This window comes from Buteo buteo, chromosome 16, assembly GCF_964188355.1.
Source record: "Buteo buteo chromosome 16, bButBut1.hap1.1, whole genome shotgun sequence".
Classification (NCBI taxonomy): Eukaryota; Metazoa; Chordata; class Aves; order Accipitriformes; family Accipitridae; genus Buteo; species Buteo buteo.
This window is the reverse complement of record NC_134186.1, coordinates 21,531,327-21,549,698: the sequence shown is the minus strand read 5'-3', so window position 1 is coordinate 21,549,698 and position 18,372 is coordinate 21,531,327. Positions and strand designations below refer to the sequence as shown.

Genomic DNA, 18,372 nt, shown 5'->3' with positions numbered 1-18,372 from the left:
CTATGAAGACTGTCAGAGGAAACTGCCAGAGAAACAGTCCTGTCTCATAAGGTTTTGCTTGTCATATTTAGTAGGACAGATTGGTCAAATATGCATGAACCATTGGGATTTCTTTGCTTACTTTGAATCTATGTCTGGGATAAGACTTTGCGATTGCTAAGATGTGCTCTGCAGTAGACCAAAGAATTTCAAAGAGTCTTATCAGTAGTAGGGATGCCTTTACAGCCACCAAACACCTCTAGCCTTCTAAGGAGATGCTAACACAAAGGTTGTGCTGAAGATAGTTCAGGCCAATTCAGGAAAATGCGTTATTAAAATTGCAACTGATTTCTGAACAGGCTGCAAAATTGCCACCAGCAAAACTGGTCCATGGCTACTCTCCTCTCACCCTGTGCTTCACTTCCTTCTCCTTTTGCTGGTTGGTGCAAGAGATAAACACTCTTCTCTTCCACATCTGTGAGGGTGGTCTAGCCCCAAACCTGACACTGGGTGTGGAACAGCCTCAAATCTTTGGCAGTGCACTTCTACCTGCTGTCTCTTGGTATCAGTAAAATAATTCTGTTTAAGATCGTCTATTTTAACGTGCACTGAAGCAGTTGAAGAATACAGTCTTTTCTTAAGCTCAGGACGGGCAAGTGTATATCCTACTGCAGTAAAACTGTGAAACCTGCTGCTTGCTGGATGGCGAGACAGGTTGTGTGTTAAAGTCTACATATGGAATTTTTTGAGATTTCCTTCAGTGATCAAGAAGACTCTTTCAGTGTTGCTGAGCTGTTTATCAGTAAAGCTATTTGCTTTTGCCCTTCGGACTGCCTCCCTCTTAGTTGCATAACAAATATTGCTTGAGGCACTTACTACTTCAGTAGTGTAATAATAAGGTGATGATGTTTTATACATCCTTTTAGAGATACAAGATTTAAACTTTAATCCAATAATGATATGCAACAACACAAGTTGATAGATTTTTTTTTTTTTTATTACTGTCTGAAGTAGGATTGCCATTACCAAAAATAAAGAACCAAGACCTATACTATTCTCACTGAAACTAAAACATCTGTGACTGAAGTTGGACTGAAGGGGCCTGCCTAGGCCTTGTCAGCAAAGCAATGTAGTAAAGTACCACCAACTGCAGGAACCTTGATAAATGTTTATTCTCTCTCCTCTCTGCTGGTCAAGTCATGCTGGATGTTCCACACTCTGGTTTTTACACTGTGAAGTACTCACATTATTGCAGAAAACTCCAGAGATGCTCCAGAAATTAACACAGTCAGAACTGCAGTTCTGATGTTATACATGCAAAAATATGAAATTGTCACTGCCTTAAAGAACGTACAGAGTAAATCAGTGGCATACAACCTTCTCAGACTGCTGGATGTACATCAGTCGGGCCAACAAAACAATAAAGTGGCAATATAGAGTTAGATTAGCTGACTGGCACCAGTTCCCATAATCTGTTTGGGCAGCTAAAAGAACGTCTTAGAAATTGAAGTTCATGGGGAATGGAAAAATTTTTGGTGTTATGACCACCTATTTACAGTGCCTTGCGGGTATCTTACATGTGTGTGCTGGTGAAAGTGAAAGGAAGTTGTTAGGTACTTTCCAGTAAAAATTATGTGAAAAATACAAGCTTGCTCCCAATGGTTGCTTTATTGACCTCAGAAGGTAAGCAACTGCTCCATTCCCAAGGATGGTTCAAAGAAAGAATGAAACAGTCACCATTATTAGGAGTTGCTGATGCCAGAAATTAACATCATAATGTAGCATTTGTTTGCACTGCAGTGCAGTCCTCCATGGCATCCTACATAGCAATCACTGATGTGGTTTTGGCATTAACAACATTTACCTTTTTTCTTTTGTATGTAAAGCTTTGACCACATCTGAATTGGAGTTTACAGTCAGCAGTCTTCATAAACCTTCTTTATGGTCAGGGCCCATAGAATACATAGAACTGTTGGATGCAGTTTTCAAAATTATTCTGTCATTTGTGAGAGCTTTAATGATACAATAAAAACAAAAGTCTAAAAGCAGTTATTATTTTAAATAGTTAAGTCCATACTCATCATGGAAAAATTCTGAAACCTTGAACTTTAGAGGAAACAAAAGCCCTCTATTTTTCTTTCTTCTCTGTGTGATGGAGTGCAAGTAGTTTTTTACTATCAATACACATCTGTTTCAGTCCTTGGAGACTATCTGATCATTTTGTTTTATCATTTCCAAAACAGAATGGCAGCATTTTGGAGACTGTTCTGAATCATAAGGATATACTTTTTCCTTTTCACTATGCCCTGGTCTACTGACTTCATTAAATAGAAAAGTTAAATGTAGTCACAAGTTAAACATAGCTGATCCATAAAAACTTATTATGGTTTTAGTGCCAAATATTGGGGTTTTCTAAATTTACAATGGTTACAATAATTAAGTATAGGGGCTTCCAGGAAGTTTTTCATGGACTAGTACTGAGGTTTGGGAACACTTTTTTTTTTTTCATGGTCTGATACATTTGATAGAAACACCTGATTGCCCACATTTGGCTAGTAGTCTTCTCAATGCTTTCTAGGCATAGTGCATGTGATCAGTTTGGTTGTGACAAGTGTAAAATGACACAAGCAAATGGTAATCTGTAGTTCTAGGGTTCAGTAAGGGATGCTAAAACTTTTGGCATGAGCATATATGTGTGTAATGCTAGCTTTCTGGGTGCTTGCAAAATACAAAGTTTAGGAGAATAAACATACATTTGAATTTGACTTATCATTGCTTTGCTTTCTAAAACAACTCTTTCTGTGTGAAAACTTAGAATTGGGGGGAAAAACAAGAGGGGTAAGGATTAACAGATGATGTTGCATTGTAATTGCTTAGTCAAGAACAATTCATCCATTCTCTTCATTCCCACTAAGTGATGACAGCGAAATAGCCTAAAGGTTTGAATCCTTCCAGACTCTTTATTGAAACTGCCAGTGGACTGAATGTACTTCTGGGATGCAAACAATAAGTGAGGCTCTATTTGTCCAAATGTTTAAGCCTATGCTTGAGTCTCACTGAAGGCACAAGACAGAACTCTGCTTAGATATTACACACTGCTTGGGAGACCCTCAAGATTTAAGCCCTCTTTCCACTTGCCTGATGTATGCTAGGAACATTGCGCAGCTAAATCCAATTATAGGAAGGTACACAGACTCTAGCATACCAGCTCTTAAAATTATTTCTGCCGATGGGTGGAATGGAGAAACAGCATATCACTTTGGGGTTGGCCCCAGACACTGCAAGACAATTTTAAACACCTTGATTTTTAGAATGACCTAATGAAAATGGAGTGTATTGTTGGCTGTCAGAGTGCATCGTGTAGTCAGCCTCATCACTGCACTAGGTACTTGAATAGAAAGTTTTGCTATGTGGAACAAAGTTGTTATAAAAAGATAAATCAACAGAATGCACTCAGACCTTACTTGGCAATAAGGATTCACTTGGCTGCCTCAGCATCTGTGTTAGCTTCAGAAGCTACCCAAATACCACCATAAGCAGGAAAGTGCTTACAATATCTTTCTTGCTTCTGTGGTTAAAGATATCTATTTGGACCATTCTGAGCTGTCATGCTGTGTGCAGTCTACTTGTTTTCATGTTCACAATGCAACATCTAATCTTTCTATCCCTATTTACTTTCCCTTGTTTCTTGTGATTGATTGGACACTAAGGTGCCATGCAGCAATATGGGAGGACCAGGTCATTTTCTTCATCTGATAAAAGATTCTGTTCTAAAGCTTAGTTACTAGCTTTCTGGGCTCTTCAGAATGCATTTGCTTTCTAGCATCTTTGAAAACCTACTGTTAAAACTTTCTTGAGAGAAATTTATAATTATTTTTGTTATGTGCAATTTATATAAAAACTAATTATAAAGACAATTGACCAGTGGTAGCGTCTGGTGGTATTTGTACTATCACATGGAAGTGGAGAAATTTTCAGGGGTTTAAACCCTGACTTGGTCAATCTGTTTTAATATTTTGTGTGTCTCATAATAAGTGAGTCTAAAAACTCTTTTAACTTTTTTTAAACCATTTTCTGCATGTAGACTGTCATGCTTGGTTTAGCATGTTCTACTTTTCAGCAAAAGTAGAACAGCACACCTACATTTTTTTGGTTTTATATCTGACAGCTAATATTTGGAGAATGTTTAATTCTGTAAAAAAAAGAAAAAAACAGCTGATGGAGATTTATCTAGTTTAACAAGGAAAGTCTTAAATATGGATTTCAATTAGTGATTTATTCCACTGATAAAAAAAAGACTATAAGCGTTTATTAAAAGTTTCTTAGTAGTGATGGGCAAGTACCTCTTTTAGGCCACTGTTAGCCCTCAATTTCTAGATTCTGACTGGTTAGTTGTATTCCTCAAGGTAAAGTGTCTCTGTTCAGTGTGGTACTGAACAGGTGGGTAAAGGTCTGACCTGTGCAATTGATGGAAAATACAGAACAAATAGTTTTCTGCAAGTACTTCTAGAATTCTGTAATATAAAACAAGAGTGAAGAAAATTTTGTAAATTGTCTTAGCTTGTCACATATTAAAATTTTATGGTAGGGAGAATCCTGTTAATATCCGAATTGATTATATCTGTCAGCTGGTGTAGATCTAAGAGTCAAGTATTGCTAGATTGTAATTATCTTTTCCTCCTTTAGCATTTGGTGATTTTCGCTGAGTCTGAGATTAATTGTTAATGTAGTAAATGATGGCCAAATACAGATAAGTTATATTCAATTTACCCTTTGGAAAAGAAACCACAGTTCTCTGATTGGCTCATTGAATAATTGAGTTCTCAGGCAATGGATATGACTTGTATAGTAGATGTAACAAAAGTTCTTGCTGACAAGTTATTTATTTCTGCTATACATATCATGTTTAAACAACCAACAAATTAAAATCTGGTATCTGTAAATAGTGTTTATTACCATTACTACTTGCAGAAATCCACTGTCTTTGTCATAACGTCTCTGCAGTTTGTTTCTGGAAACGTTTTCTGAGCCATCTCCAGGGAAATGTTTTATAATTTTCGTGGAAAAGTGTGAAACTTATTGTTTTTCTGCATATGTAATTCTCTTCATTATTTTAATTAGATTGGGTTTTGCCTGTATGTAGTCAGAGAGTAGAGAAATTCTAAAGAATTGCAGTCTTCCAAATAAAAACTATGATATACTTAGTACATCAAGTATGTATTGGCAAAATCTTTTAGGTAGTTGTGCTATTGTAGCAAAGCTATCATACCTACGAGGACAACTTCAGTTCTAGTCCATGGGTCTACACCTTGGATACAATACTCAGTTTCAAACCTCCGTGTGGATTCTGGCAGTCCTCTTGCTCTTGAGCCTGCAAAGTTCTGAGGGCAAATGAACTCCAGCTAGAGCTTTTTGAACATGTACTTTTTAATGTCTTGTAACTTCAAGCATTATATTCATTCAGGTCACTTGGCATCTCACTCTGAGTAAACACTACACTAAAATGTGATGTTGGAAAGACTAAAAGAAGAACCAAACGCAAAGGAACCAAATGTCACAAAACCCCATGAGTTCATAACTACATATACATACTGAAACTGTCTTGATATGCAGCCAAATCTCTTGCCTACATTCAAAACTCATGATGACATCCAACCAGAGTCCTTGGGCCAGAAACAGAGCACAAGGCATCTGGATAACAAAACCCACAAAACACAAGAGCAGCTTCTCCGGTGTGTAAATTAATATATGACCAACTCAATAATACTGCGTTAAGAAAAATGTTTATCAGAAATGCCAAATTGAAATGGTCAGAATGAAATGCATTTCAGAACTAATCTCTCTTACTAAAAGTGTTGATGATATGATTCTCTGTCACAAAAACAAGTTGCACAAATTTGCTCCTACCAGAAAGAAGTTCCAGTTGTCAATGAGCTACAGAGTGGGTCTGCATCAGTCAGACTGCTTTAAATGGGTGGAAGCTACAGTGCTGCTTCTGAAATTATTGCCGGTCATATAAAAGGAACATTTGACAGATGATCACAGAATTGAACTTAAAAACCAATAAAGTAAAAAGAATGATGTACAGTTAGAGCTGACAAATTTCTGTGTTACTTTTCAGGCTTGTGCCATGCTCCTCGTTAGTACTTATGAGGCTGCAGAAGGAGGAGAAGTGGGGCAAGGTTTTAAGTTATTCAGGTTACTAGACTAAGGTGGTTAAGCAGTATAAGTAGATTCTTTGCTCCTCCCTGATGCTCTCACCCACCACTAAAACATTTTCTTTTCTTTGCTAGGCTGTACTTACCCCAATATGTGCAATTTTCCTTGATTTTTTTGGGGGATACTTACCTGAGTAATATATAGCTCAAGTTTTTTTCCATGTGCTTAATTGGGTGTTTCTTTAAATGCTTTACATTCTTTATATTCTTTATATTCTTTAAATGCATCCTATTTGTTACAAAATGTGAAATATGATGAGATTTTGCATGCTATTTTAGGATTCCTGAATATGTGAGGGTTTTATTTCTTGAAAAGGTGATTCATGGATTTGTAATTATTGAAAAATCACCCTGTTTATTTTGAAGCAGATGAGCTACTAGTACATAGTTGAAGAGCTATGAGGAGTTCACTGTAAAATTATGCCTCCAAATATTCAAAGTGTAAAGACAAACACACACACACACATACACCGCCTTTTTGAATTGGATATTAAGCTTGTTATTCAGTCTTTTCCATTTATCCTTTCAGTCTTCCTGTGTGATTGTCCAGATACTTAGATGTCAACAATTTTACCTGACTCTTTATTAGAATACTAATACTGGAACAGTTGAGCACAGTTACAAAGCATTTACTGAAAGCTTTCCATTATGACTAAATATAATGGCCAAGGAAAAATAGAGAACAATCTGCCTTCCTTGCCTAGCAAGAGCTCTCGGTAACAATTATATGCTGTTTATGGAACAATAGAAGATAACAGTTCTTGTATTATAAATAGCTATATTGATTTTTCCCAGTAGAATTAATGAGTCTTCTGCATGCAGACAAATGATCAAAATTCCTATACTAATAGTTAAAAAAAAAAATCTATATCTTCCAGTTAACGACCACATGACAACAGCAGTAGCTTCTGAACTTCATTTTTGATAGAGATAATAGCAGCATAGCTTAATATTTCTTTGTGCATAGCTTAAATAATATATTTTGTGTAGACACTTTATGTCTTTCTACACAATTAAGATAGCAATCTTGGATATCTCTATGCATCCTAACAGCCCTTAGAACAAACACAATCTCTGATACATAGAAAATGTACTGATTTTCCATATGTGATTCTTTTGGCCTGCTTTCATTTTTTCCCATTCTTCACTTTTAGGAGCTGATGTAACAGAAATGTGCACAGTTTTAAATGGCTAGGGACATAGATTGGAATTGAGTAGGTTTGGGTCCATTCCTATCTTTCACAGTGGGTTATCATATACAGCTCAACATGTTTTTCAATGCTTCTGTTTCCTCAAAAGCAACTAGAGGCCAGTGACTCTTTATAAAACACTGCAAGATAGAACATTTTATGTTAGTATTGCACTATTGTAATTCTTTAAAAATAATTTAAATGTTTTCTTCATCTAGGTATTTTTTACTTTTTTTTTAAACAAATAGGACAAAAATTTAAACTTTGCAATGTAACTAACATACTGCCCTGTATTTCATTTTTTAAGCTAAACACCCACAGAGAGCTTACTTGTATTAGGAAGGAAGAATAACCTTCTGCATTTCTATATAGCTTCTATATTTATAGCAACTCTAATATTAGATTGTAAAAATGCATATTTGCATTTTAATATATACAGTAGCAGCCCCCTGGATCTACTGACTAAACACATCTACATTTAAAACAAAAATCCATTTCACTTTCATTTTCTCACAGATTTAATATTATTTCTTTAACTTCACAATGGGAGCACATGAATTTGGAAAGTGTTGTAAATGGATTGTCTTATAATTTTGTGTTTTTCTAAATAATCTTTTTTACAGCACAATTAATATAGTAATCCTATAAAATCTAGCTAGATTCATTCATATGCTGTTTTGCCTGCAAAGGCATAGTGTGGCAAAGTAGCTTAATGGTTTTGCTACTGAAAGAGAGGTTTATTCTTTGAGGAGTGCAAAGCAATAGAAAAACAATGTGGGAGAAAAAAGAGTAAGGAGAGGATGATGGTCTTTCCCCTGGTTGTAGGGGGAATGTAGTTATGGCTTTATTATGAAAGATAATATTTTTAACTGTTTCACACTGTACCTTGGAAATGCCTATGATAATTTCATATTAAAAAAAAATAATCAGTGTTATGGCACATTTTGCTGTAAATGGAAGCAACGTACAATTACTCTCATTGGTCCATATGGCTATTATTTTGCACAAATACTTGTATTTTTGTAAAACAAGGTGGTTTACAAAAAAATTAAAAATTGTGTCCTTTGTGCAGTAGGGTATGAATGCAGGCATTAGAAAAGTACAACATTTTATGATAAGACACTGATCTCTGTTCTCTTTTTGATCATCATTGCATTTTCTTGAGACTTTCTGGGGAAATACTGCAATTAAGATTAATCTTTAAGGTTAATAGTTGACACAAACTCAAACACAGAACTGATCAGAAGTTAACTGCATTGTCATTTGGTACTTTAGCAAAGACACATGGGATATTTAAGACTTTCATTTTTATTTCTTAACAATTATACGTGCCAAATTTCTTGGTCCTTCTAGATTCTCAGCACTGTTCTAAGGATACTTATGTGTTTAAATTGTGTACTTGGAAAAATCATATGAAGTAGCAAGTCAGGTAGAGTGCTTTCTAGTAATTCTAATTTCTGATACAAAACTTGAAGATAAATAGGGAAGCCATAGCAAATTATGTTAGGACTTCGGTGAAATACCCAAGTCTTACTGTCTGACAACAGTATGACAATAGGATGAACTATGATTGAGTTGCCCCTGTCCACCTCTGTTGTTCTTAAAAGTGGAGCCTTGGAAGTCCCCATAAGGAAGTGGTGCCAATACTTACCTGTCGTTGCTACTGTCTGTTTTGCTAAAATGATTCCTCTGATGCCCCTTGTTCTCAGGTGCTGTAACCCTCTTTTCAACCCATGCCTTCCTTCAGTCTTCTTTCCTCTAGGCTACTCAACCCCAACTGCTTCTAATCTTCTTCCCCTTCTAGGTATCTGATTCTTCTCATTAGTCTTATCTGAACTTTCACCAAATGATCCATATCCTTGAATTGTGGTACCCCAAACTGGACGTTATAATCCTACAGATGCCTGACGTGACTCCACAGGGTCATAGAGAAAGTGCTTCCACTGTAGTGTTGTTTGTTTTTCATAAGAGAATAGTATTTACTTGTGTTAAACTTCTGATCCACTAGACTTCCTTCTGCTATCAAATACTTCTCTCATTGGCTTTTTCCTTTCTGTCTTTCTGCAAATAATAACTCTTATCTAAAACTAGGACTTTGTGTTTAACATTATTTAATTACAGCTTGATACTGTCTGCAGTCAATAACTTGTTCTCTCTTCCATCATTCAAGTTATTAATGAAAATACTGATGTATGCATAACTGCAGTGAACTTGAAACTCTTCAGTGAGTTCCAGCTGAGTTCTAAATATATGAAAAAGCAAATTCATTCGTTTTAAACATATGAACATTGCTGTCTAAAAATTTCTGCCATCTAATTCTGATGTAATTAATATGTAAGCATTTTAAACAAAATTTTGAAAAAAATCTGCTAGTTTGAAGTATCTGTGTATTTACAAATCTAGAGATGTATGAAGAATCAAGAAAATGTTTTTATTCAATAATATTTTTTATTGACAAAATTTGTGTTAGAGATAAATCCTTAAAGAACTATTACATCTGTTTACATATTCTGGGAGGAAATGCAAAAGGATTTAAGACATGTAAGGAGGGAAGTTCCCTGAAGTATCTTGCACTGAAACCTGATTTCATCTGAATTTTGCTCCCAGTAAATAGGGAAATAAAACAGTAAACTCTGATTTCTTTCTGGCTAAATCTCTAGTAAAGCCTGTATTTTCATAGATTTCAAGTAGTGGGATGAAAAAAAAGATGACTCCATGATTTTCTTTTTGTTTGTTGTTTGTAAATGAAAATCATTGTTAATTTAGGAGCCTGACAGCTGTAGAACATTTGCCATTCGGCAGCAGCTGTCAGTAGCACTCTCAGTTTATTTTACAAACAGATGTTTAATTTGACTTCAATGCCATTGTCAATTTTTGAGAGGAAACAAAGAGAGGAAAGGAATAGAAATAATCATGATAGTCATAATTTGATTTCCTTTCGTAACATAAAGCAGAGTCACTATTGATGACATCAAAAGTTTTCAATTTTTATTACTGAATGTTTTAAATCGTTTTTTTAATAACTGCATGAACTGAAATCAAGCTTTCTCAATACATGGTTACTCATGTTGAGGAAGTGATTTGTCTTATGTTAGGAACTGAAGGCATTATTTTAATGTAGTATGCTAAATTTTTAAAATATGTATTTTATTTGTGAATAAAAATGTCATACTATTTCTACAGTTTACAGATAAAGAGATTTTTGTCTCTATATTAAAACCAGGGCACCGCTGTCATACAAACATAATGTTTATGGTAGTATAATAGTACTCTCATTTCACATCAAAAAAGTGAAGGACAAATTGGGTCCAGTAATGACGAAATGAGCTAATGAAAAAGCTAAGTAACATAATGTGGTTCATTTTTAATTTTAGTAACCAGTGATTTTTATCCAGTATGTGCCCGGTGGCTAGGAGGCTTTAATAAAATGTGCTGTTAGAATATCTTGGCAAGATCCTCCGTTATTCAAAATGTCTATAGACCCAGCCGAGAGTTGAAATTGGCAGTGTATGGTCTCAATCCTATAACACTTTGGCAATTCTTAGATGTTAGAGTCTCATTTAAATTAGTCATAAAGATGGCATATCTTACTGGTCATTTGCTTCTTCATAATGCAATCTGTTCAGGTATTTCAAGATTATGTATTTCTATGAGGGTATATAAGTAAATCTGCAGTTAAATTTAAGAAGCTATATTGGGTGTGCTGTTTTGTATGAAATTTTCTGTAGCAAAATTTTTCTAGCATGCAGAGTTCAATATTTGTTGAACTGTCTGCATGCCCAAAAAAATCTAGAACACCTCTGCATAGCACATTTTACAGTTAAAATTTCAAGCACAGCTATATTTCAGTATGAGAGGCAAATGGCTGAATTAACAAAGTGTCAGATTCTGCCATCCTTACTTATATTGAATAGTATTTAAAGTCTCATGTGGATTTAAATATATTAACTGAAGACTCTCTAAGAGTGACATATTATATAATTAAGGGTCTCAGAACCTGAACACGGTATTTATCTTGATTCTTTTTTTCCTATGAAGCACCACAAAATCAATTCTGAGTTGTTTCCTTAAAGAGGCAGCTACATGTATTACTGCAATTCTTTAGAAAGTATGAAAGGAAAAAGTCACCTAGGAAAGGAATTGTTCTCTGTGTAAATTGACTGTTGAATTGATTCTTGTTGTCTTTCTACTTATCTGGGATAAGTAAAGGGATTTGTGAAAGGTTTGAAATATTAAATTCAATAATTGTGTGGGCCATTCCTTTCTTTTCCTTGCAGTAATTAGGTACCCACTTTTTCTATCTTTTCTACTTCATTAGACATGCATTAAGTATCTTTGCTATCTGAACAGTAGCAGTCTGAATGCTTTTTGCACTGCTTTCCTGTAGAAATGGATTTGTTGCTCAGTCACTTCACTGCTTCAGCAGAATGTAGTTTAAAGTCTTGAAATGCACCAGAAAGCACACTTGATTTCTTTAATGGTTTCTGGGTTTTCATTTGCTGCAGAAAGGATAGGCTTGCAGATAGTGGCCTGTGTCTAGAGAAGGAATCATCTCTGTTCATTAGGAGGATAATGAGTTTGACACTCGCTCCCTGCACAGACAGTGTATGTAGCCTGGTGATACCCTTAATATGTACCAACAACTCATTTAAGTTCTACAGATTATCTATCATAATGTTTCTTCCCATAGATTTCTCTGAAAATGGAATACACACTTGTTCTGTACACAGAAAAAAAGGTGCGCTCTCCCATGATGCAATTGCCTTGCAGTTGTTTGCTGAAGTAGATATACGATGAGACAAGGAACTTGTATACAGAATAGAAAAACATTGCACAGTGCAGAGATAACGCTATGTATTAAGGTACCACCGTTTCATGATGGTTCATAAAGAAATTGTCTTGTTCATCAGAGTTTATTTATATAACAAATACTAATGAATAGGCATTCATCTAATTTCTCTGAATAAATCGTGGGCAAAACTTTGTCTTCAATATAGTGAAGAAACACAAATAGCTCTTCATTCTTCCTAGTTATATAGCAGTGGTCTGTATTTCTGCACACACAGTTCTACTCAAAAAGTACTAAATATGTTCTGGCAAGTAAATAAAATAAATCTAAACTCATGAAGGTGAGGCAAATTTCACAGATATTCAGATATGTGTTTTCTGCATTGTCTTTTTCAGTAAGCCACTTGGCTCACCAAGAATTAAGTTTTAAGTGCTGTCCTTATAATTTTCTAGTTTTCCAGTGGCTACTCATGCATCAGAAGAAATTCAGGCTGTGATTCTCTTCTGATTAAGTGAAACTGAAGTTGGTAATTGATTTCAGTAGAAGGTCAGTCAGTTCTCAACAGTGTCATCTCACAATCAACAGCAGCATAACATTGCAGGTCACACCTAGATTTTCAAAACACCCTCAACATCAGTGTATCTGGTAATTGTATGTGTTTAATTATCAAAGCATGTATTTTTTCTGTCTTTTTTTCCTGTGTAACTGTTTGGTGAGAGCAAATGACTGCCTGCTATAAAAAACCAAAGTCAGACAGGTATACCCCTGTTTTTGTCTCGAAGGTCAGGAGATTTGTTTTCCTTGTTGCTTCAGTTTCAGAATCTAAACCAACCATTGGAAAAGTTTAAATTGCACTGCTTGGCTGTCAATCTCAAAAACATAATCGATTCACCTATTTCCCATACACATACCTGAAGGAGCACCCCTGCTTGTCTTTACAATGTCTGATCCCTTGCTCTATTTCCTCCTGCATCTCTAATGGCACTTGGTATATCTCAATTATCCATGTTAAAACATCTCCCTCTCGGAGTTTTAATGAAGTTAAGCATCTAATTAACTGCACTTTTTTCCCAAATAAAACTTGGTAGGGCTGGATTCCAGCTCTTAGTCTATGCCTGCTTCTCAAAGCTGCTAACATGAACAGTAATTTATCATCTTAATCCTTTCCATTACTACTTACTACTGTTCACAATGCTCCTTTAATAGTTCTATTCATGTGCTCCCCTTGTCCTGATGATTGAAGGAGATACAGACTGTGTAGCTTTTGCTTAATCCCTGGTCCTTTAAGCATAGTTGTAATCACTTCCTCCATGAAATGATGACCTTTATCTGCGTCAACAAGACTTCAGGAGCCCCACAGAGGCAAAAGGCTTCTTGTTACTGTTGGGTTTTTTTTCCTTTCCCTGTTGCTGTATGTTGTTTTGTAGAAAAGGCTTCAAACCACCTTGAGAAGGAATCAGTCACTTCCAAGGAGTTTCATTACCCCGGACTGTTTTGGGGAGGTAATATATATAATCTCTATGTAATCACATCCACAGTCTGACAACCCACTGCTGCAGCAAAGAGATATGACTAGACTTTGTTCTTGCCTTTCCTATGTTCCTTTCCTAACACCTGTTTCTGTACATTTCAATATTGCTATTTCCTTAACCCTGAGAGTATTTTTCCGATTTTCATGTAGCATCTTTAGCAACTCTTTCTCTATTTGCTTTCTTGGTCGTTTTGTTTCTGCTGTGCTCTAGTAACCACCATTACTGTTGACTTCATGTGTCCCAGGTCTGCTGCTGATTTAGCTGCTGAATCTCCCTTATCAGTCTCGTTCAGCTTCCTGATTCTTACACCTTTGAGCCTTCAGATATCTAATTCATAACTGATCCCCATGGCAATTCCCACGCTTATAAATCTCTTCTGCACCAGTCCTTATTAAAAAATAGTGCTCTCACCCAGCCTTTACCTTCTCCTAACCTATTCAAAGATACAGTATGATGTTCCCTTCACACAATAATCTGAATCAGGTAAAATGACAATTGACCCAGCCTTTTGTTGTCTTTAAACTTCAAGGATTACTGAAGTCTGTTTGCTGGGCTGACCTGCTTAGAGTGTTCCTTGTATGTTGTTCCATTCAGGTTCAAGGCGCTTATGCCCTGGGCACCATTTCCATCAGTATACTTTGAAATTCCACCAGTGAACCAAAGGCTATTTGTGCAGTAACTTTGCACTGAAATCCTTCAAAATCTTCCTCAATCCCATGTGTAGGTGTTGTTTGTAGATGATTGGGCATTGACCTTCTGTTCCCATATTGATTAGGGCACAGTAAAAGAAATCAGGTTACTGAAAGTTTCTGAGGCTGATCTGTGGTTCTTCAATATTAATATCTACAGAGCAGTAGAAGTATTGGAAGCTCTGTGCTTCCCGTCAACGATCCTGGCAGAGTATAATTTAAAGGAGACGTCTTATTTGCGTCATGAGAGTGGCAGTACATGTGACTATTTCATTTTTGTATTGTCCAAGGAGCTACTAAGCATTCCCAAACATAGACTGAAGAGCACAGCTCTTGTATGGATATTTTTATGTATTCATAGGTTACTGAGGCCAGCTTGCTTTTTTATCTGTTGTAGCAAAACTGCTACCAGTGCTACTGGTGTGGCAGCTAATCAGACACGAGAAGGTTGTATTGGATTTGACATTTTTAGGGCTGAAGCAGGAAGAGCAAATACCGTGCTGTACAGGTTCCTTGCCATTGCATTCTCCAAAAATCTGTGTACCAAAATTTTGCAATAATATTTGCTACAAATCCATACTGCAACTAGTTTTTGCAACCAGAACAACTGTATGAACTAGAGACACTACCCTAACACTGTCCTCAGCCACAAACTTGTTGCAGCAGATGTTGAAGAAAGAGTAAGAGGAGAAGCTTGGTGAAAACCTCTCTAATGATGTAGAATAATTTCATGGATTAATTGATCGTTCTTAGATAACTATGTGTTGCATGAGTAGGGTGGTCTTTCAGCTGTTTCTCAAATACCATTCCCAAATACTGTCCCTTCAGAATGAGGAAAGTGGAAAAGTTATAGATCTGAACACTTTTATCTTTATTGGTCTTTTCTTCTCTTTCATTTCTCTGCACTTGTATCTTTCAGTGTAAACAACCAGTATCTCCTGGCACTAGCTGTCTGAATGTTCAGTAGGCTGCAGTCTCAGCTGTCAGCAAAAGCTCTTAGAAAAGCCCAGGTAGAAGAGATTCAGTTGTTACAGGTATTAATTCTTGAAAGCTGAAACATGTGTCTCAGCTGCACTAAGAAAATGGCAAGTCTCTTCTGATGGTTCCAGATCCAGTTCCCATGGATTTGTAGTGTCAGACTTATCCTCAAGTACTAAAGGTACTGCATCAAAATTAAACTTCTCTAGGCAAATACATTCATAATATTAAGACCTCTTTTAAGAAGTAGTATTAAGCATTTTAATATCAAATCAAGTTAGCTTAGTTTCAGTGGGTGTTATTTTGTTCTGTTAATTGTGGTGCTTTTAACCTTCAGGCTCCTGTGAACTGAAATGAGGTGATGATTTTTCTGGATTTGAAAACATCAAATACTTTATTCCAATTTGGATTTCCGCTACTGATTACCCAGTAATCAGTATTTTACAAGTGGGTGGACCTGGTTAAGATGTCACTCTTGACATATGATTTTTGTCTGTACAAGCAAATAATTTACTCATTAAAATATAACTTCAGTATATTGCTAGTTGACACCTCTTCCATAACAATAGTTGGAGAATGAGAGCTCTGATATTTTTGTTTTTATCTACAAATTCTCTTCCTTCCTTCCCTCCTGAATCCCTTAAGAATATTAAAGATTTAGAATAATATTTCTAAAGTTTGGGGGAATTTTTTCAAGCTTCATTAACTGGGCACTCATGCTGATGTTTAACTTATTTTGCTTTTTAATACAATGTATAAAAAAAATGGGGGTTTTATCCCCCCAACCTGGAGTGAGGGAAGGTGGCTCAAGAGGACAAGGGAGTATGTGTAGGATATAAAGATTAAAAGAAATATTGTAAAGGGGCAAATATGCTTTTTATTGTGTCACAGCTGTCCATGCTTGCTGGGCAATAATGGCAAAATGAACAGAGGTCAAGTAGTGACAGCAAGGAACTTGAGGACTGGTGAAGAGCAGCGTACGTGGGAGGGTTTGAAATGTAATCTTTGCCTGTGTGGTTTATTTTCTGCCATGTCCTGGCATAGCAAGTAAAGCAGCCTACAGACTGAAAATGGGGGCATGGTTGCCTCTGTCTTTTCTTGCTTCTCTTGAACACCCAGAGGAGTCAGGTCTTTGAGTTCCCTGTGCAAGTGGGTGTCATACAGGTTGCGTAGACCTTTTAAACAGAAATAAACCAATGTTTGATAAGTTTTTGTGTTGGTTTTTTTCATTTTTCATTTTGATTTTAGGATTTGTTAGTTAATACACAAGTGCTTTGCATCAGTTCTTATCACGTTAGCTCAATGAATATAGCTATCAGGTAATATGACTTTGGGCTCACTAGCTTGATAAAAACTATATTCCCACCTTTGATAGATTGTTTCCATCTACTATACGAAACCAGTACTTAGAATAACAAAATAAATATATCCTCCAACCATTCAGTCCTATCCAATCTTTTCTGACTTTTCTTTACAGTATAATTTATAATGCTTAGTCTTGAAATTCAAGGAGATGGTACTTGCTATAAAAAAATGGTGGCTAGCAAAATACCTGGTGTAGATACAGCCCACAAATAGCAATGGGTATTAAGCAATGTGAAATTTTCTCAAGAGTCCTAGACAAACTCATTCTTTCATCTTTTTTGCCTTTGGTGGGATTTGTTTTTTGGGGTTTTTTTTTGCATGTAGTAGGTGTAGCATACATGTCAGAAATGATTTTGTCAGTATGAGTTTTTTTCCTGAAGATTTTAGATTTATTATTTATGTTTTGTGGCCATTCAAGCAAAGAACAGAGAGATTTTCTGAGGACAAATACAAGATAGCAGCATATATAATTGTGTTTTCCCTTAGAGGTTTTTTTGTTGTATTATATATGATGGTCAAATCAGTCCTCAAGTCAGTGAGCTCCTATGTATGCATGTGATGGTAGACCCGAGTATGATATGAAGGACAACCAAAAGGATTTTGAAGCAAGAGCAAATTTGTAAGACAAATTTAGAGTACATTGCTCTTGCTGTGGGGTTTCTCTCAATTATATTTTCTGACAGTATGGGGGAAATGTTGAAAAAGAAGGATATTCTCGTGTATACCTAAGCACTGAAATTTTTAGAAGTGAGCAGCTTTTATTGTTTTTCATCTGACTAATCTATTAGAGAAAAGGCACTCATCCTGTGCAGGGATGTAAATGTTGAATTATGGCAACATTGATAAACTTCACATGAATATTACTGTGTTTTATCCAGCATCAAATATCAGGTCTGGTTGGTTTGCTCAAACTGTATTAACAACATACTTAAAACCAACCAAATGAACAAAATGACAACAAAAAACCTCGCATCATCTGTGTTAGCTCCCGAGTTAGGCATCAAGAAAGAAATAATTTCATGTTAAGTTTTTAATATTCCTGACCCTTGTCAATGATAGCTGACGAAAAAATTAGGTTCTGGTGTAGAGGGAGCTTGTTCAGTGGTGAGACACTACAGTTTCCTAGTTGAAAATTATTTTGAAGAATGTAGTTATCAAATACCTTAGCAGTGTAAAACTTGATGGGCATCTAATGTCTAAAGGGTTGTATATGCTTTCAGAGGAATTTTAATTTATTTTTATATTGGAGTCTCCTAAATATTGGAAAGAGATGTAAATGCTGTTGGTAAACTTCTGGGAGTTTGCACATTTCCTGACCTTGTAAATGCTTGACAGAAATATAGGGTTGGTTTTTTATAAGACAACACAGAAGGAAATAAAATGAGAAAGTCCTAAATAATGCATTAGAATCACAAAATCTGCTAACACCAACAAAATTACAGTAGATGTAAATATGTGGTTTTCACCTCACTTTCTAGTGCTACGGTAAATGATACATTTAGAAATTCTTTCTCTCCAGAAGACAAAACCAAAAAAGCAAACGAACTTAACATCCTGTTAGGTATAATTTTTCTCGGTACCTTTCTGGGGTGAGAAATAACTTATAATAATGTAATTAAACCAGTAAGGCAT

General features: G+C 35.8%; 1 protein-coding gene across 1 annotated transcript in view; it reads left to right on the top strand.

Annotated features, from left to right (window-relative positions):
* Positions 1-18,372, top strand: part of SPON1 (spondin 1) — a 204,799-nt gene that overhangs the window by 42,701 nt on the left and 143,726 nt on the right. The window lies entirely within an intron of this gene.